Source organism: Fukomys damarensis, unplaced genomic scaffold, assembly GCF_012274545.1.
Source record: "Fukomys damarensis isolate Sample0158 unplaced genomic scaffold, DMR_v1.0_HiC HiC_scaffold_2, whole genome shotgun sequence".
NCBI classification, from domain to species: Eukaryota; Metazoa; Chordata; class Mammalia; order Rodentia; family Bathyergidae; genus Fukomys; species Fukomys damarensis.
Genome location: NW_022900914.1, coordinates 3,261,702 through 3,284,442, shown reverse-complemented (window position 1 = coordinate 3,284,442; position 22,741 = coordinate 3,261,702). Strand labels below are relative to the sequence as shown.

The 22,741-nt window shown below is 33.3% G+C and overlaps 1 protein-coding gene across 2 annotated transcripts in view; it reads right to left on the bottom strand.

The window, feature by feature from the left end:
- Window positions 1-22,741, bottom strand: part of Tdrd15 (tudor domain containing 15) — a 160,508-nt gene that overhangs the window by 35,698 nt on the left and 102,069 nt on the right. The window lies entirely within an intron of this gene.

The following is a 22,741-nucleotide window of genomic DNA, read 5'->3' as shown; positions in this document are numbered from 1 at the left end:
ACCAGCTTGCTATGGGCTGGCTATGTCTCTCTACTGAAGGCTGCAGCTCCCATTGGCTAAACCTAAACAAAAGTCTGAGGGCAACACAAGCTTTCTTGGAATCCATAATGTCAGCCCCTACAAAACAGAACAACCTGATACAGAATGGAGAAAAAAATTGGAGAAAAATCTCTTCTGCTGTAATAGACACATATTCTCAGTCATTTTTATTCATTTCTAGGTTTATACAGCAGTTATTAGTATTGAGATTGACCACATTATTTGATAAAACCACAAAGTTACAATATTTCCTAGATAAGAAGCAGAATGTGGTTCTGAAGATTAAGAAAGTGTATTTAAGGCTGAGTACTTTTGAGTCTCTAATTCCTGTTCATTCTTTATCTCAAATGAATGACCTCCCAGTCCAGGACTTATAGCCTTGTGATTTTGAGTGTAAGAATGTAAGAATTCTAAAATCATTTTTTTAATCTTTTGGCACTAAAGCAAAACTAAAACTGTTAACATCCTTGACTGTTCTTTACCTCTCACATCTAACCTATCAACAAGTCCTGGAAGCTTTATTTCCAAAATATATTCCACATACATAAACTTTTTCCCATGTTTACCATTACATATTAATTCTGTTTTGTTTTGTTTTTTAAGACAAGGTCTCTCTCTCTCTCTCTCTCTCTCTCTCTCTCTCTCTCTCTCTGTAGTTCAGGCTAGCCCTGAACTCACTGTGTAGCCCAGGCTGGCCTCAAACTCATGGCAATCCTCCTGCCCCAGTCTCCCAAGAGCTGGGATTACAAGTGTGCGCCATCACAGCCAGCTACATCTTAACTTTTTTTTTTTTAATCTCTTCCCCTGACCATCTCTTGATCCTCTTCCTTTTTGAAAAGATCTATCTCCCTATGTCCCATTATCTATCTTTTATCTTGCTCTTTATTTATATATTGGGCTTCTCACATAAGAGAAACAATGTGAAAATGAAGCTTCTGTATCTGATTTATTTCAATTAACATTATAGTCTTGAGGTGCATCCATTTTCATAATCTTTTAAACAAAGAAACTAAAAGTGCTCCTTGACATTCCATAAACTGTTGTTCTGTTTTATTTTCCTAATAAATTCAAAAGCATACTGTTCATTTATTATTGGCTTATTGTGTTTCCTTCACGTTAAGTTCCATGAAAGTTGAAAGATAACCATTTTATTTACACATGTTCTCTAAATGAAGGACAGTACCTGAGAAATTTTTGTTAAATGAATGAGTCCTAAAAACATTCCTCAAGATGGTAATTACTCAAACTCACTATACTTCATTTCTATTCTGTTGCTTGGAGTGTGTTCAGTGTGGGTACTTTTTTTTTTTTGTTACCAGGGATCAAACTCGGATCCTTGTGCTTGCAAGGCAGGCAGCGGAACCACTGAGCTAAATCTCTGGCCAGTGTGGGTACTTTTAAGATAGGTGGCAGATAGGACCTAATTATTCATGCTGGGTAATAACACAGTTTCTTTTGATAAATGTTCATGTCATTCAGTTCATGTCAATTTGTATACAAATTTTAAAAGAAAAGAACTCTATTAAAGTTTGTCCATGATAGAATATAAAGATGGTCCACTACTTACATTCTAAAAGGTTTAAATAACAATACCCTCTTGTTTTGCTATTTACCCATTGTTGGATATTTTGGTTTGAGTGTTGAATTCTAAAAATTTTTTAATGAAATAATTTACCTAAACTCTGTAATATGGCATGACCAAAAATGTTTTTACAAAAGCTAAATTTAAAGTTTTATTTGAAAATCTACTATTTGTTCTCAAAATAATACTTCTGGCAATAAAGACTCTAGGAAATAAGACAGGATCCCCCACCCCAAAAAATTCATACTCTGTACAAAACCAAAATTAATTTAGTTAAATACAGTCATCCACCATGTTACAACAGTCCAGCCAACAACGGACCATATATACACCCATGATCTCATAAGATTATAACAGCTAATGTCCTCATAAGCCATCTTTGCTTTCTCACAGTGAAATCATATGGCAACACATTTCTCAGAACGTGTCCTCACTGCTAATCAACATATTAATATGTAATATATGGTGAAAAGCAATACAGTAATAGCAAACAAAAACACAGGAACCCAGAAAAAGGAGCTATTTCATTTTTGTTCAATAAAATAAAGGAAAATTTTAAAGTTATAGCTAAACTTAGCACTGAATACAGATTGTGGTCAAGGACAGGACAAGGGGTACTTCGCTATGCTAACTAACAAGTTTGGACTTTACCTTGCACTACACACAGTCCTTGATAGATTTTAGTTGGAAGGAAAAAAATGCAATGAGCTCATTTTTGTTTTATGTAAATCAGCTTCACAAGACTCTAGACAGCCAAATGAACAGAACAGAGAACACAGGCAGAGAGATTCTTTTAAAAGCCTACTGCCATTTGAAGGGTTAAAGGAAACCAGAGGAGAGATCACCTCTCCAAGAGGTGACAGTGAAACAAAAAGCAAAGTTTTCTTCTAATGTTCAGGTCGAAGAGCATATAGGCTATGAATGATCTTCTTCTTCTAACATGCACACATAGGGATTTACTGACACCTCTGGAAGTAAGGTAAAGGAAACCTATAGAAGGAAAAATTATTTTAATATTCTCTTCTTGAGCCTCTTTTCTTTGAGCCATAAGAACTTCAGAGAAAACATATTTACTGCTTTATTTAGGGGTCTCATATATGATACAGGTAGTTTCCAAATTACATGGCACTGCAGGAAATAATTCCAAAAACGAACAGATAAAGTCATAAGATCAGCCAACATCTCCAATCATCTAGGAAAGAACAAGCAGGATTCAACTTGCGTGGCCAGGTAGTTGGAAGATCCTTCAGAACCTCTTGCTGTGAATGAAGTTCTGGACCCTCCCACTGTATAACCTTTACTGACTCTACGCTGCAGCATCAAAAAAGAACATTTCAACGACACCTGAATTATTATGAATTAGTTTCCCTTTTATACTAGTCCCTGCCTGACAATTTTCCCCACTGATAAAAATCTCTTGACTCCTAAAAACCTATCACTCAGCAATACCCACACATTTTGACTTTCTGCAGCAATCTGTGCTTCTCTTACCTTCCTTCACCAAAAACTAGACAGGTACCCTGAGATCTCTGAATACTTATGAACATGGTTGTCAGATAGCCTAAGATTCCTTTTTAGCACAACTTACTAAACACTCCAAACCTTCCTGAATATAGTTAATCATTTTTCTAATGAGTAAAAATTGTTAGAAATATATAAAATGAGGGAAAATAAAGAAGTTGGTTTGAATATTTATAATTATGACTACTTTTGGATATTCAACCTATCATTAAAAGATAGCACTGGGTCTCCATCTGGTGGTCAAAATTTCTACTTTTATATTATAAGGGATCTCATTTCTCAGCACATCTTGCTGAAAGTGAATGACAAAATATAAGAAAGATGAGGAATTGTCATAAAATGCACACTCATTTAATTCAGATTATAAATTTAATAGTATACTAATTAAAATTATAAAGTCCAAGATGCTTAAAATAGAGCCTAATTTCATGCAGAAAAAAATTTATAAGCGTATATTCTGAATTGAGCACAGAAATTTGGTGACACTGAGAAATTGTGTTTATTAGCATGTGTGTCAGAAATTTTTGTAAGTTCAGGGGCTACAGTGAATAAAAAAAGCAAATTTCTTCCTTTTAAAAGAGCTCACGTTCTAGTAAAGAGATAAAAATGAAAATTATAATATCAGTTTGTCATCAATGTCATGAAAAAAAATAGAGTAGGGTAAAAGAGTAGAGAGTTAAGGAGGTGAGAACATACTACTTTATAGAGAACAGTCAGGATTGGCTTCTATAATAAGGCAATATATAAACAATAGATTTAAATAAAATGAGTCTTATGTATTCCTGAGAATAAAACATTTTAGGCCTCAAAATGACATGTACAAATGGCCTAAGGTAGAAACATGTTTAAAGATGGGTAAATAGAAAAATATGACTGGAAAACAGGAATAGAAAAAGGAAGAGAAGATGAGGTCAAAGAGGTATTTATGGAGGCAGATTCTACAGGGCTTTTTAGGCCTACAAAAGGACCACGAATACTGGGTGGAAAAGCAAATCTTTAGAGGCTTTGGATGTAATCACATTTGGGCTTTAATAGGTTCACTGCTGATGGCTATGTAAAGGACAGACCAGACACCGGATAAAGTGTCGCAGCGATCCACATGAGAAATGGGGTAACTTAGACTCTGGTGGTAACAGTGGAGAAGGTAAAAGGTGAGCGGGATATTTTATAGCTAGAGCCAATAGGTATGTGTGTTAAACACAAGAACAAGAGCAATCAAGGATAGCACTAAGACTTTTGTCCTAACAACCAAGTGAACAGAAAGCCAATTACTAAGATCAAGAACACTGAGCCAGGTGTGGTGACGCATGCCTACAATTACAGCACTTGGGAGGCCGAAGCAGGAGGATCGCTGTGAGTTCGAGACCAGCCTGGACTACAGAGTGAATTCCAGGTCAGTCTCAACTACATAGTGAGACCCTGTCTCAAAAAAACAAACAAAAAAAAAAAAAACAAAGAAAACAAAAAGATTAAGGGAGGGCATGGACAAGGGGAAAAAAATAAGTACCAAGACCTGTCATGTAAAGGTACAAGATCCCAATAATGAATGTAATTGTACTGTATAACTAAAATGTACCAATAAACTCAATAAAAGAAAAAATAATAATACTGGGAAAAGAGCAAGTTTGGGGAGGAAAAATAGAATTTAATCTGAGACATAAGTCTGAATAACCCACCACGCTGCATCCAGGTGAAAATGTCATATAACAGAACACATGGGTCAGCAATTCAAGGGAAAGGTAAGAAATGGAGATACAGGACCCAAACAATTGTTTTGCAACTTGTGTGTTGGTCAATGAGAAAATGTGGATGGCTTCCTCAGTGCAGTTTACCAAAGTGAGGAAGCCACATGCCAAATCAATGGCAGAGCAATCCGACACTCAAACCACAGTGGGTCCACATGTGTGCTGACCGTGTACCTCAGGCCCTTTGCTATAAAAGAAAACATGAAGCTCCATCACTTCACAGGAGCTTTCAGTCCCAGCAGAATGGTAAGGGAAATTAATATTTACAAATTTAAAAAAATAAAACAAGCATTCCCTCAGTATGTTACAGTAAACATGATGGCAGCAATGAAATCAGTGATAAGCAGGTTGCTGCTCACTGAAGAATGATAAAAAATATTATGGTCAATATAGTCCCTGATAGGATATATGTGTAAATCAATCAGCAATTCCTAAATGTTTATGAACCCTGTATTGACTGTTAAAAGCTGAGATAAATAAAATAGTCTCTGTTCTTTAGCAATAAATGTATACTCATTTATATCAACAAATAAATTGTTTTTCAGTCTAAAACATATATCTGTGTGGGGTTGGGGTAACACATTAATAAATGCTTTCTGAATAAATTATTAATTTTGAAAAAAAAAAAGGTCTTATTTACAGCACAAAAGACTCTCCCTTGATTCTAGGACAAAACCCAGAGTATAAGGAGATAGGGTTTTTATAAGTGTGAAGATAATACCCAGTATTAGAGGAAAGAATGATTTAGTCTGCATAACAAAGAGCATTCAGGCAGTCCAACATTTTTTTTCACAAATTCCACTTTCAGTCAGTTAAAAAATACAAGCCAGGCACAATACAACTCCAGCTATTCAGGAGGCTGAGGCAAGAGGACTGCAAGCTGAAGACCAGCCTGGGAAGCTCAGCAAGACTCTTCTACATCAAAATAAAAATTCTGGGGTGTATTCAGTGTCAAAGTGCTTGCCTAGTGTACCTGAAGTTCAATCCTTGGTGCCTCCCAAAATTAAATTTATAAAAATAAAAAACCTACATGCTCACGCTCTCCAAATAAACTTTTCTTATTGCTTTCTGCCTGCCAAAAACATCCAAGTAAACTCAAGGCATCCAAGAAAAAATCACCTAAGCTAGAATATAAGGAACAAAAGGCATTTTCTAAAGATTTTCATCTGTCATTCCAAATACCCATCCCTGCGATCTATATAAAAAGAGAGGATGTATACAAGCAAAATTAAGGAAGTCAAACAGTGTCAGTGGCTGCCAAGGACATAGGGAAAAGGAACCCTCTTACACCATGAAAGTTTAAATAGGTACAGGATTTGGAGAGTAATCTGACAATTTTCTGAAATCAATTATGCCCATATTCTGTGGTCTTACAATGCTAATTACAGACAAACACAATGAAGATTTTCAAATCCAAGTACTAAAGGAGACATACGATAAAAAATTAAAGCATAAACAATAAGGTAAAATATTATACACTTTATTACATCAAAATTACTAATTCTTAAAAGAAAAATTATATATAGTCGACAATTTGTTTTGATATACATATATGTTGTGAAATAATAATTCCAATCAACATAATCTCATGTGTATCACCTCACATAAGGTGAAAACAATTCAGATCTCTCAGCAAAGTTCAAGTACAGAATACAGACTTGTTTACTATAGTAAACCACTACATATTAGATCTCAAGAACTTATTCATCTCACATAACTGAAAGTTTTTACTTTGACTAATATTTCCCATTTTCCTCTGCCCAGCCCATAGCAACCAGTATTCCACTTTCTGATTCTATAAATCTGACTATTTTAGAGTATGCAAATGAGAGCACGCAGTATTTATCTAGTGGTTTATATCTTTTAAGACAATGACTTCCAGGTATATCCTGGCAGAAATTCCTTCATTTCGTTCAGATGTGTGTTTATATGCATGTGTGTGTGACATTTTCTTTTCCATTCATTCGTCAGTAGACTCTGAGGTTGTGTCCACAGACTGGCTATGGTGAATAATTCTGCAATGAACGTGGAAGAGCAGACTTCTCTTCAGCACACAGGCTTCATTTCTTTTACAAAGTATCCAGAAATGAAATTTCTAGATGTAAAGTATATTAGCTTTCTCATTGCTGAGACAAAATACCTGGCACACACAACTTACAGGAGAGACCTATTTGGGCTCATGGTTTCAGAAGGCTCAACCCATACATGGTACGCTGATTCCAAGGCAGAAATGACATGGCAGAGGAAAGCTGCTGAACCCGTGGCAGGCAGAAAGCAGAGAAAGAGGGAAGAGTCAGAGACAAGAAGAGACCCTTCCAAACCTGGCACGATGGCTCAGGCCTGTAGTCCGTGCACTCTGGGAGACTGTGGTAGGAGGACTAAAAGTTCAAACCCAGCCTGGACAACTTAGTGACTCAGCAAGATCCTATCATGAAATTAAACAGGTAAATAATCAAGTAAGCAGGCTGAAGAGGTAGCTCTGACCAAAGATCATGGGTTCAATCCCTAGTACCCGAAAAAAATCAAAAGCTTCCATGTCACACAGCTGGTGATCCACCTCCTCCCGCCAGGCTCCACCTCCCAGCAGAACGTTCAGCTACGAATTCATCAGATTAATCGACTAAACAGCACAGAACACCCGTGATCTAATTATCTTCTAAAAGCTCCACCTCTCTACACACAAGACACTGAGGACATTTTAGTTTCAAACTATACCAAGATAGCACTACATTTAATGTTATGAAGCACCTCCATACTTCTTTCCATAATAGTTTTAGCAATTTACATTCCAATCAAGTGTATAAGAGTCCCCTTTCTCCAGACCTTCCCTCACCACTGTCATCTTTTGTCTTTCTTCGTAACATTATTTGACTGTTACACCGAAGTGAAAGCTGAGCAATGTTAAGCATAAGAATGCTCATTCCTTGCTAGGAGGACAGACTAGCAAAGCCATTATGAAAAGTAATCTACTTCGAAGTCAAATTAAATATGTATTCTCCTTCTCAGCAATTCCATTCATTGATATATTTTCTTAAGTTTTATGAGTATCCACCCCTAAACATGTTAGAAAATATTCATTGAAACATTATTTGGAAAAGAAAAGAAAGAGGCAGATAAAGGAATAGAGGTGAAAGAACAGAAATAAGCACAAAGAAAAAAATAGGAGCAACATATATGGAAATACAAGGAATGGAAACAGACTTAACAAATCAAAAAGAAGAAAAGAGAATCTCAAAAATAATAGCCAGCATTATCTATTATACATTTTGATCCTCATTTGCACTTTCACACCAGAGAAAGTATTCCTAAATAAGAAGGTGTGGAGGGGTTGAAGGGAGGGCAGGGAAATGTAGAAAAAAATAACCACCAAGATATATCATGTAAAGGTATAAATTTCTAATGACGCATTCATATCGTATACCTAAAAAGTATGAATAAACTTAATGAATTATAAAAATAAAAAATAATAGCCAGCAAATTCTAAAAATAGCCAACTAATCACCCTAGAAACAGCAATAATAATGAATCTAGCAACAGCCACGACTATGTATTCTCTTAGCAATTTTATTTATTAATATATATTTTTAAAATTTTACAAATGTCTATCACTGGAACATGTTAGAAAATAGTCACCAAGGCATTATTTATGGAAAAGGGAAAAATAATGAACTAACAATAGCCAAGAAACCCTGAAGTATAAAGTTGGAGAATAATACACCACTTAACCAGGGTCTAACACAAAGCTAGAATGGTTAATTCAATCTGCCATTTGGAAAAAAAAAAAAGGACAAATTCATCAATGGAGATGTGTCAGCTTTCTGCTGCTATGAAAAAATACCTTGGGAAAACAAGTGAAACAAGGAGAGATTTATTTTGGCTCAGTTTTAGAGCTCTCAGTTTGTAACTTGGCTCTATTGCTTTGGGGCTAGTGTTAAGGCAGAATATCATGGCTGGGAACATATGACAGACATAAGACCTCATCTCATGGTGGACAAGAGGCTAGGGAGAGGGAGCAAGGCATAAAAATACCCTTCAAAGGGGTGGTCCAAACAAGGGTTCACTTCCTAAAGTTTCCCTACCCAATACCACTATGAGTTGTGGATTAAGCATTCAAACAAGAGGCTTTAGGGGACATTCCAGATACAGACTGTAACATAAAAGAACAAAAGTACAGTCAGAGACCTGTATATTCAGGCCACTAACTGCATTTTACTATAAAGCAAAAGGGCAAAGATAATTTTTAATTATAATTATTAGCATGCATTACTTGTATAAAATGCTTTTGTGACCTTTGCATGTGCACATTATATACATTGGCTGTGTCAGCCTCCCCATTGCCCCATTGCCCCATCCCTCTAACTGGTCCCTACACTCTTCGTCTTCTGTAATAGTACCTCTTCTACTTTCGTGTCATTCTTTTTTAAATTCCACATGACAGTATATGATAGTCTTTCTGATTCTGACATTTCATTTACCATGATTATCTCGTTTCATCCATTTTCTTGAAAATAATGATTTTAACATTTTTACGGCTGAACAGTACTCTATTTGCCAGTTCTCACATTTTTTTTACCTATTCATCCACTGATGGGCATCTAGGCTGATTCCATAACTTCACTATTATGAAAAGTGATGCCATAGATATGGGTATGCAGGTATCTCTAGTGGATGCTGTCTTTTGAGTCCTTTGGAAATGTATGTAGGAGATACAGCTAGATCACAATATGGCAGTTCTATTTTTAGCTTTTTAAGGACCTCAATATTGTTTTGCATGCTGGCTGCATTCATTTACATTCCTTTTTACTACATCTTCCTCAGCATTTTTGTTTTCTTGATAACATCCATTCAGATTCAGGTGAAATTAAATACTAACACAGTTTTGATTTGCATTTCCCTGATAACTAAAGATGTTGAGCATTTTTCATGTATTTGTTGGCTATTTAAGTACCTTCTACTGTGAGGGATCTATTCAGCAGCTCATTTGCCCATTTACTGGTTGTATTTCTTGTTTTGTTTTTTTAGTTCTTTATATACTTTAGATATTAATTTGTCATATGACCAGCTGGCACAGATTTCCTACTGTAAAAGTTGTCTCTTCACTCTGATTTATTTCCTTTACTGTGCAGCTCTTAAATTTGATGTAATCAATTCTTGTAGGTATTCACTGAGCATTTGAGTTGTTCAGAAAATCACTGCCTAGAATCTTGAAGATTCCCTTTCCCATGTTTTCCTACATGTTGATTTTGTGTATTACTACTTTACTGAATAAGTTTATCAGCTCTAAGAGACTTTTGGTGGACATCCGAGGATATTCTAGGTACGGAAAGTCATTTACCAATAGGGGTAAATAGACTTCATTTCTTGCTCGTGTGCTTTTTCTTTTATCTAGTATCTGTGGCAAGTTTTCCAATAGTATATTGAACAAGAGTAGTGAGAGCGGACACCTTTTTCTTATTCCTGATTATACAGGAAATATTATCAATTTTTTTCCATTCTGTATGATACTAGAGGTTTGTAAAGCTATGGGTTGGGTAGCTCTTATTATGCTGATATAAGATCCCTTTATAGCTACCTTATGCTTCATTTTTATTATGAAAAGATGCCAGAAGTTATTGAAGGTTTTATCTGCATCTATGAATGATCATGTGACTTTGATCCTGATTCCATTTATATATTACATTTATTAATTTGCATAACCAAATTTGCATCCCTAGAATGAAATCAACTTGATCGTGATGTATAATATTTTAAATGTAATACTGAACTAAATTTGCATAATTAGGATTTTTAGATTTAAATTTATCAAGGATTTTGGTATAGGTTTCTTTTTCTTGTGTCCTTATCACAATTTGTTAGCAATGTAATACTGTCTTTGCTTAATGAATCTGGAAATGTTCCAAAGTTTTGCAGACTAGTTTGAGGAACATTATTGTTTTCTTGGTTTTTAAGCCTAGTAAAATTCCACAGGGAATTCTTCCAGTTCTGGACGTTTTTTTGTTGGCAGATTACTTCAGTCTCACTGTTACTGATTTAGGATTTTTATATCTTGTTGGTTAAATATGGTAAGTAACGTGTATTTAATTGTTCATTTGTTTTTTGAGATTTTCCTATTGGCATATAATTTTTCAAAATATTCCCTAATGGTTTTCTGGATATCAGTGGTATCTGTTGAAACAGCCCCCTTTTTCATTTCTAGTTGTATTTGTATCTTTAGTTTCACTAATCGTTAGTCAATTTTGTTTATCTTTTCAAAGAATCAGTCCTTTGTTTCATTCATGCTTTCCACAGTTTTTTGTCACTATTTTCTCTGTGTTCTGATATTTATTATTATTTTCCTTCTATTGATTTAGTATTTGGTCTGTTCTTATTCTTCTATGGCCTTAAGGTACATCAGGCACATCATTGGGATGAGATGTTTTTCTAGTATAGGGACTTATACCCTCATAACTCCTTTTGCTGTGTCACATACATTTGGGGAGGTTATACTTCTTTATCACAGAATGCTAGAAATTTTTCATTTCCTACCTGATTTCCTCAATGATCCACTGTTCAGTCAAGAGGATATCTTTCAATTTCTGTGTTTGTGTAATTTCTGCAGTTTCTCTTGCTGTTGACTTCTGGTTTTACTCCATTATCATCTGATATGGTGCAAGAAATTATTTCAAGTATTCTGTTTCTTAATATATTTGCCTTGTGTGCTAAAATATGACCTAAAATTCCAAGTACTGAGGAAATGTAGATAAAATATTTTGTACATGTCTTGTAGGTACACTTGATCTATAGTGTAATTTAACTCTGGTATTTCTTTGTGGATTTTTTGGGAGGATCTGGAGGACCAATCTATTGGTGAGAGGGTACCATTATACTAGACTGTCTCTCCTTTACATCTTGTTTTATAAAACTGGGAGCTCTAATATAGGAGATACTACATATAGATATGATTATACATAAATTTTTTCCTTGAGGCAACATTTCATCAATTTGCAGTGACCTTAAGACCATTTACATTCAAAGTTACTGAAAGGCATACACTAGTTCCTGCCATTTTTTCTGGTTGTTGTAAATGACCTTAGTTCATTTCTTTCTCCCTTGTTCATTTCAGAGGTTTGATAACAATTCAACTGAATTTTATTTGAGTCTTTTTCTTATCTTACTTTTCTGGTAAGATTTATTCCTTCCCATGCTCTACTGGTTGTGTTTATATGGTACTCTCGTCTGGGAATAGGATATTTTTTAGTATCTGATGTAATATTGCTTTAGTGGTAATGACTTATGCTTATGATGAGGTTTTCTATGTATACTACTTAAAAGGAAATATTCCATGCCCTAGAGTTCCTGCTGAGAAAACTACGACTCTTCTGATAAGCTTGTCTTTATAAGTATTAGGGCACTTCCCTTATGCAGTTGTAATATTCTTTGCTCTTCTGTACTTTTAGTGGTGTAACACGTAAGGCAAAGTTGGGTTTTGGTTTTTTTTGCTTTTTTCTGGTCATGTCAAATTAAGAGTACTAAATGCCTCCAGTACAAAAAGCTGATATTCACAAAATTAGGGAAGTTTATTTCACTGAAACAGTTTGCTATTTCATTAGCCTGTAGCTCAGCTTCTTCATTTACACCTATGATTCAAATGTTTGGTCTTCTGATGCTGTCCCAAGTTCTCAATACATTTTTCCATAATTTAGTACTATCCAAATGTGTTTTTCATAGTTTATTTTCAAGCCCGGAAAGCTTTTGTTCTGCTTGATCTAGTCTGTTGAAAAGTATATAAACTCAGTTTGGCAGTGTGGGGGGGTGCTTTTTGTTTTTTGTTTTTTGGTTTTTGGGGGTTTTTTTTGTACCAGGGATCGAACTCTAGTCCTTGCGTTTGCAAGGCAGGCGGTGGAACCACTGAGCTAAATCCCTGGCCATTTCCAAGATTTTCATAACTTGTAGTTTCTTCCTTTGTATTTTCCTTTAATTCATTGATTAAAATTCAATCGGTTGAATATCCCCCTAGAATTTCATCCACATCAGTATCTTTGGATTCAGTTTCTAGGAATTATAAACCTTTCCAAGTCATGTTGTCTTGTTTGTTCATATTTCTCATTTTCCTATGTTGAGATTTACACATCTGCTAGGAGAGATGTCTTCAGTGTACAGAAATAGGTGGATACAGAAATTATATAAATGTGCATATGCACATATCTCTATAAATTAGCTATACATTGATGTATATGAGTATATATTTCTAAGTGTCCCATTATAGGGTTTGGAAGCAAGATAGGCAGATACTTTTATGTGTGGGTCTTCTTAGAAGCATCCTTCATTACGTAACCTGGGATACTGCTTTGTTAGGTGTTAATTTCAAATAAGCTTCATATTGCACTTTTTTGTGACTTCTTACACTGATTGGCAGGTTTTGATTCTGTGTACACTGTGACAGAACTTGAGTTACCCTCTTTCTCTATAGGATCCATGTGAGTGTGGGCTCTCTGGTAGTTCAGGAAGGTATGCTGTAATTAGCACAGTAAATGAGGTGTTCTCTCAGTTGACTCTCTTCAGCACTGTGTAGACTGAAAAGCTGTGGGACTTACCTATACTAGGGTCTCTCATAGGTAGGATGTGCTTTTTGATAAGCTGTAATGGTCCACTAGTTATGTTCATACAATAATATGCATCTTGACCTACTAAAAAATTTATTTCAGATCTAAATGTGAAAGTTAATACAAGGCTCTTTAAAAAAAACTCTATTTACCTCAGTAAAAATCTAGTATTTCTTAAATGGTACACAAAACTAAATGACTTGTTTTAACATTTGAAGAAAAAATTTGTGAGCAGGAAGACAGATCTGATCAGAATGATGCAGAAACAAACAAATAAAAAAATACAGCATGGAATTTGAGAGAAAGAATGAGGAAATCTAGCATATATCCAAAGGTAGATCACCAAAGAAAAGTGAACAGGGCAGAAGAAATGTTGGAAGAGATGCTTACAAAAATTTTCCAGACTTATAAATGACAATAGCCCACAGATTCAAGATAATTAATCTAGAAGATATTTGTACCTACCCAGTATCAAACAAATGGAGAGTCAAAGGAACAGTAATTTTATAAAAGCAGCATCATTAATGGCCAGTAAATCAAAAGTCCTTCTAATTTGTAATCCGAGACATGTCCATAAATATCACAGTCAGAACACAATCACAGCAAAGAAGCAAAGTATACTTAGCCCTTGTAGCCAATTAGTCACAAGAATTGAAATAGTGGAAATGGTCTGGTGATCAAAAAGAACAAATAGGTAAATGCATTGAGGATTAGTCAGGTTTCTTATTGGCAGGAGATTTACAAATGCCAAAAAAGAAAGGTTAAAATTGGGGCTCAATATAAACTTAATTCTAGTGTACAGAAATAGGTAGATACAGAAATATATGTAAATGTACATATGCACATCTTTATAAATTAGCTATACATTTATGTAGATGAGTATATATTTCTAAGTGTCCCTTGACAGGGTTTGGAAGCAAGAAGCCAGGATCAGTAATAGTACATAAATACCATTCTTTATTTAAGGATTCCTAAGCCCCTTGGAGAAACTACTAATTACAAGGCTAGGGTACCCTAATGCAAGGAAGAGTTTAAGGAATAATAGGAGAGGTCAAAACCCTACTAGGTCCAGTTTAAAGGGTCAATTCTGTGACAGTTAAGGAATCAAAGTTCCTAAGTTATATAGGCATAAGTACAGGAAGGGAGGGGAAAAAAAAGGAGGAGAGGGCAAAGTGAGGTTGAAGGAGACAACTGCTACTTGACAACCACCATAGTAATAATAACTGGTAAGAATCAAGGATGCCAAAACTATGAGGTAACAGATAAGTCTGTCCATACAGTTTCAGAGTATTCTTTACTGACTATAAAATTTATTACATCTAGAAGACATCATTTTAGTAATGTGATGTCAGCATCACCAGTGAGATAAACTAATATTGTGCTTTCTCAGATAAAAATGGAGATCATCATTTCTATAAATTTGCAAAAATGCAAAACCAGATTCTAGTCCTAAGAAAACAGTAAACCAAATGTCTATAAAATAACTGTAAAGTTCCCATATATTCTTTAAAAAAATCAAAGGTATGAATGCCAATAAAATTGAGAAGTACTCCAAACTGAATTAGGTTAAAGATGCATACCACTTAATGACAGTAAGTGACTTACTTTAGGTCCAAGTTCAGAAAAAAAAAAAAGAAGAATTATAAAGGGCCTTCCTGGAATAACTGGTAAATGTGAATGGATCTATGGATTGCATGAGAGGATTGCATCAGTGTTGATTTTCTGATTTTGATGGCTGTGGTATCATTATGCACAAAATAATATAATTTTAAATAAAATAAGTTTAGGAAATACCAAATTGTTATAATTTATTCTAAATAGGTAAGAAAAATACATGTATATGAATACACTACGTATTATATACATACACATTACTACATATACAGATTAATACATTATGTGTGCATACAAGTACATACAAATTCAAATAATAAGGCAAATATGAACTGGTGTTAGGAGGAGTTATTATTCTTGCAACGATGCTATAATTTTTAAATCATTTTAAAATATCAAATTTACAAAATTATGATTCATTTCACATCTATATTTGCAAATACTTGATGTCAAATAATATTAAATGAAGATGTAAAGAAATGGTAATTTCAATAAACTGTTGCGGTGATCATTTGAAAAAACTGCAAACCAGTCTTACAGTCACAAGTAAAATGGTACATGTTCACAGCTTAAGTCTTTTATATGTGCACTGAAAACATATCTACCAATGAGACATGGTACCATTTTTTTTAGAATGCCAAACTTAGAAATAACATAAATATCCATCAAACAACATGAGTAAATGTGCTATATTCATGTGGTATAAAATTAAAATTAATTAGCCATAATTGCAAACATCAAAGTGGAAGAACTGCAAAAATCTAATAATGACCAAACAAGAAGAAAACAGAGCTCCATTTTACAGTCAGCAAGACAAAATTTTAGAATGTATTGCATTGTTTAGATGTGAAATAATGAATGGTAATTTTTAAATTTGATGAATAATAAATACAAATGAAAAACGGTTAAGTTTTGGTGGAAAGGCATTTTAGGACTTTTTTTTTGTACCAGGGATTGAACTCGGGTCCTTGGGTCTGCAAGGCAGGCGGTGACACCACTGAGCTAAATAACCAGCCATATAGCAGTCTTTTGTGGCACAATGTTCTAGGTTTTTTCCTTGGAGGTAACGCTCATCATATTAGATATATATATAATATATCATAAAACTCCATCATTTATGTATATTTAACAATTTACCAAAAGGCTGGACCATACTGAATCACAACTGAGTATTATCGAGATACTTTAATCAAGTGGAATTACCTTCAGATTTGTAAGGATGATTCAAATTCAGGAAATCCATCAACATAAATTATTATACTAAGTAAAGGGGGAAATGTGCATGATTTTATCAATACATAAAGATATTTCATGTTACATTTTATAGTAACTAAAACAGAATTAGAAGAAACTAGTTAAATATAAATAAAACCACCTTTTAAACTAATACCAAATCTATATGTTAAAACTAAATTCTTCTTAACTTAAATCAACTACAGTGGTATTCACAGTCAAAATTATTCTCCATTTCCTTGGAAATTTTAACGTATGCTATGAGGCAAAAACAAAGTGTAAAGAATATAATTAAATACTGGTAAACATTTTATAAACAAGAAATAAAAATCAGCAATTTTTATTTGATATACTGATAAAATACAAAATATACATATACAAAACAAGAGTAGAATCTCTTTAATACAGAGGTCATCTCAAGCTAAAAGAAAAATATTCCAACTCACTAGCTAAACTAAATTTAACAAGGTTATTACAAAAAAATGAAAATGCCTTATTTATAGACATAAACCTAATAAAATTAAAACCATCAGTGGCGCTTACTTGGTACTAATCCTAAGAAAATCTAAAAGGCTTTTATGCTCATGGAAGAGGTAACCTAGTATCATCAAAGTATTTAGTTCCCCCAAAAAGACACATATTCAGTTGTATATTTTATTAAAATAGTTGGGTCTTAAAATAGAGAAAATTATAAATTTACATGGGAAATTAATATTCAAGGAAATAAGAGTAAGAGGACAGAAAACATGTAATGTTAAAGATATACCATAATAGCAGTTAGGCTACATAAAACTATGGAAAAAAATGGTAGTTGTATAGCAATAAGTAGTTTCATGGTACAAAATATAAAATCTAAAAAAATCCCAAAACAGGTGCAATTTAAGACACTGCAAAGATTTTTGTTGAATTCTAGAGTAAATGACAGATTATTTTACCAATGATCCTGATAAAACTTAGCATGGATCTTCAAACTAAAAACTGTATACCTGATTTATACTATAAGTTACTGTTGGAAGTAACGATAACTATTAATAAGTAACTAACAAATTACTGTGGGAAGTAAGATTCCAAATGATTTTTACCAATCCTCATATGCTAAACCAAACCTGGGAAAGCTGAGAAAATATAAAATGTATTTGTGTGAATTTATCAGAGAGCAACCAAAGCAGTGAAATTTATACAGCCAACAAAAAGCAAAAAGGAGAACCCAATACTTCACACAATTCTACCCAGAAGGGACAATTACAAAAAATTCTGCATCTTGAGAGTCTAAAAAACTCAGCAAGGTTTTGATAATCTCATGTATCTGAGAGACACATTAAAACTCAATGCTTTCCAAGAGGATAGGGCCCTGGTATGAAGGCCCAAAAAGTACAGTCCCAAAAAGTAATACTTAACAACTAATTTAAACTAACAAGATGACCTTCTAACAACCTGAAGCCTAGCTGCAGGACATCCCAGTTCCCGGCTGATTAGGGTGATCTACCACCAGCTACCGCCAGCTTCACTATCAGAACCAAATCATTCAAAAGAAGATAACATCTATGATTTGCACATATGATTTAATATTTTGTAGTCAATCCAAAGTAAACAAAGCATGACAGAAAATCAACAGGAAAAACAACAGAAACAGACTCAGGTAATTCTGGTAATGGATTTGCTAAATATAGATTCTTTTGTTTTAACTTGAAAATTAACTTTCCCTTTTAAGATTATTTTCTAAAAATAGGTATTGCTCAGTTACAGTTCTGATATATATCACAGCTTAGATTAAGAAAGTACTTCACCAGAACCAGTCTAAAACAGTAAATGGATACATATCAGTAACTTACTGTATCCCTTACGTATATATCTCATACATATATATTTTCTCTATAAAATTCCAAACTGAATGGAGACATTTTAAAAATATGTATCTTATTTCAAGACCTAGCAGTTCAAATATATAAATTTGTGAACAATTATTATGTCTAGGTCTTTGCACTGCAGGTTTTATTCTACAACAGATGTAGGCCAAATCTCATCACCTACCCTGTGAGATACTGACACTGGTCATATTCTGCTACATCATCACCATCTTTCACACCTTTTCTTCTCCTTTTTATCTTGCCACCCTGAACCTCTTCATAAGTTACTAATGATTTTGAAATTCCTTCTTTTATGAAGTAGAGCAAAAAACATGAGTTAAGACTCCCTTTAAAAAAATTCAATTCCTAAATAGCAACTTTTTTTTTCTCATTAAGTTTATTGGTACATTGTAGGTATTATGAGTAAGATGACATTCATCACTGGGAATTTATACCTTTATGTGATATATCTTGGTTCTCATTTTTCCCCATTCCCCTGCCCTCCCTTTAACACCTCCACCCCTTCCTATTTACAAAGATCTTGTTTCCATTTCTTTCCTTTTCTCATATTTTTTTCCTTTCGCTCCTTTCCTTTCCCCTCCCCCTTCACTTCTCCTTCCCCTTCCCCTTTGGACCTTTTCTTCCTATTTCACATTATCTATTATACATTTTGATCCTCACTTAAACTTTCACACCAGAGAAACTACTCAGTATTTACATTTGTGTCCTATTTATTTTGCATAAGTGTGGCCTCCATTTAGCTATAAATGTCTCTAATTTCTCATTCTTTATTGTTGAAGAGTACTCCATTTTATATTTTTAAAAATCTTCTTTATCCAGTCACCCATTGACAGGCAATTGGGCTGTTTGCAAGTTTTAGTTACTACAAACTGTGCCACTATGAACAGGGGTGTGCATATATCCCTGTGGTATGACTCTTTTTATTCTTTTAGGAAGATATCCAGCAGCAGATGCTGAATATGGGTTCTAAAGCAACTGATTTACATGTCTAAGGCTTAAAAGAGAAGATGGCAAGTTTTAGTGCAGTATAGGAAATGAAAAAGCTCACATGAAAATCACAGAATTGCAAATGCAATACTAATTCTATAAGCTAAATATATGAATGTAATACTGGACATGGTTAGAAAAGATGAATGAAATAGAAGGTAGGTCAACAGAAAGTCTGTAGAGCGAATCACAATGAGTGAACAGCATGTAAAAGAAAGAAAATACTACAGACTATATGTGACACAGTATGAGTATACTCTAACATGAGTATAGCTGAAATCTCAGAAGGAAAAGCAAAAGACTATGCCTAGCAAAATAATGTGAAAACATAGTGACTAAGGGTTTAGCAAAATTTGCCCCCCAAAAATCTAGCTAGCAATATAAAGTGGTACAAATCACAGAGTAATTACAAAACCATAAACAAATATGTACCTACCACAGAAAAAGCAAGAATGAAGAAAAATTTTCAAAAGCAACTACATGGGAAGAAAAGACAAAATACTACCTCTCTACAAAAAGGATGGAAGTCTAAAGATAAATAAAAAAACTTTCACAAATATCTGAAAGTACATCCTATTCTAGAATTCAATACCCAATGAGCATACTCTTCAAAAATCAAAGGGGAATATATTTACAGGGAAAAAAAACCCTAAGGGAATTACTCATCAGAAGACAGATTTAAAAAGAAATAATAAGGTTTTTCAGAAAGAAGGAAAAATATACCAGAAGAAAACTCAGATATACAACAGGACATAAAGAATGAGGGAAACCCTAGTAATGCAGGTAATTGTAACTAAGTGATTATTCAAACATAACAAAATAGTATGAGATTAAAATATATGAAAGCAGTAATATAAAAGATAGTGAGTGGTAAATGGAATTACAAGGGTTCTACTGTCTTAGAATTATAATTAATTTGTATACTACTGATTAAGGATACATGCGTAATCATTAAAGAAAATCTTTAAAAATGTAATTAGTTAAGATAAAAATCATCATCATACCATGATACATAGATCCAAATGAAAACAGAACGTGTAAGACAAACAGAAAACAAGTAGCAAGAAAATACATTAAAAATTAAGTATATCTTTTGATTCATAACATATAAAGATCTCCTACAAGTCAGTAAGAAAAAACATACCCCGCAGAAATAAAATGGCCAAAAAAGAGTACTTCACTAGAGGAAATAATTAAATGAGTGAACAGGTAAGAAGTTACTTAACTTCATTAAAAATCACAGAAATAAAACTTAAAACCACAATAAAATACTAACACCTATCCATGAAAATAACTAAGATAAAAAAGACACACAATGCTAACTGTTGGGGAAATGCACACTACTAGAACTCTTATACCACTAGTAAAAATGCAAATTCGTATACCCACTTTGGAAAACTTTTAGCGCTAATTAGTGATCTAGCAAAGTTGGATATGTGTGTGTCCTAAGTGCTATCAATTTCCCTCTGAAGTATTATTTCCAACATAAATTAATGCACAAGAATGCTCATAACTGCATCATCCCATGTAGCCATAAACTGAAAATCACAACCCAAATGTCCATCAATGGTACAATAAGGAATCACATAAATGCACAATGGAGTACATACAGTAAGGAGAATGAATAAACTATTCATATATGTGGATAAACCTTGAACAAAATGAGCAAAACATAATGAATATTTAAAAATGCATATTATGTGAATTTATCTACATTAAGGTCAATGACCACCAAAACAAACTACATTGTTTAGGGATCAGGCTTAAAAAGCAAAGTATGAAGAGAAGCAGGAAAGCACTTACAAATATCAGGATAGTGGCTAGTTTCAGAGAATTTCAGGATTAGCAAGGGCACATGAATTTTCTATGTAACTGGTTGGTGTATTTACATTGTGATACTGTAACACAGCACTTTACTGTGTTATGTTATACTTCAATTTTTATAATTTTATTGTATTTTAATTTCAGGTGAATCAAGACTTTAACATAAAACTCAAATGATAAAATATTTTCAAAAGAAGCAGAAGGAACTTGGAAGAATATAACCCATGTATGAGGGAGATTTTCCTAATTACATGATGAGTCAATAAAACAAAACATGGACACAACTAAAGACATGAGTTACAACTTTGTTATAATATTTGTCATAATAAATATCCATAAACTGAATGTCAACAAGGGGCTGACATCTTGTAATATACTAGGTTCAAAAGTTAAAATGAGAAAATTCATACAAGTATAAATTCAAAGTCAACAAACAAAAAGTTGCACAAATTCTCTAAAGAGAAAACTCAAAAGAATGATTTTATAACTCAAGGGAAATATTAAAATGCTGTAAAATTTTCTAATGATGTGGGCAAAAGGTTTTTCCATATACTGACCATAGAATTAAAATTTATGCATTATTTCACTCAGCAATTTTATTAATAAAAATTTATCTCAGAAAAAGTTACCCTAAGCAATCATATATATGCAGAGACGTGTATTACAGTTACACGCAGGGTGGCAAAAATTGAAAAAAATTAATGGCTGCAGTGAAAAACCTGCTGAAAACAAAACATTGTTTCAAATGGTATACTGTAAAATAACTACAATTATGTTACCTCACATTTGTAAGTTATGCTGTCAGAAAAAAATATGTAATTTTAATTTTATAAAGCACAGCAAAAAATGTACAACTTGTATTTGTATGTTTATAGAATTATATTCAGTCATTCATTGAATTATATACACGAAAAAAAATCTCGGATGTGATGATGACTTACCTTAGGTTAGGGGTGGAGCAATTACATGAATGGAAAAAAAGAGGGGAAGAAAGGACCCAAACAAAAGAAAAGTGCAAAGGAAAAAACAAAACTACGCTTGAATGTATGGCATGATCATATTTTTTAATTTATTTCAAGTTATACATAAAATATTTGAATAATCTGCATCCTCACAAAGTGTTATCTTCACTTTAGACACCTGAAATGTCCTTTTTAAAATGTTTTAAATATTTAAAAAACCCACAGAGTAACAGATATGAAGCAAGTGAAAAGGATTTTTAACATATAGAACTAAATACCACTAGATGTCAGTAAAATACCCCCCAAAATCATAGAATAATTATTAACTTTTGGAAAATATGTTCTTTTATCTACAATATTTATCTCATAGTATATTTGACTTGTACAATATTCAAAGTACATATAGAAGATGAATAAAGTCCCTTAAAAGACAGGCTATAAGTCTTATTAATTAATGTAAGGTTACCATGTTTATATAACCCCTATTTTCTATGATACGTGTAGAATGGTCACATTATTTCTTAAAACTTATGAAATATGCTCTCAAAAGATGATAAAAATTAATACATATTATATGAAATATGTATAAAATATGGGGACAAATTGAAATAATCATATTTATTATATTTATTGAGATTTTTTTAATCAAGTAAAATAAACTGCAGATCAAATTAAATATTACACATAAACCAGTCCAAATCAATGTAGTGACAAATTAACACTCTAGAACTCAGACACACCACTGCATGACTTAGTACCTCAAAACCAAATATATAAGCCACAA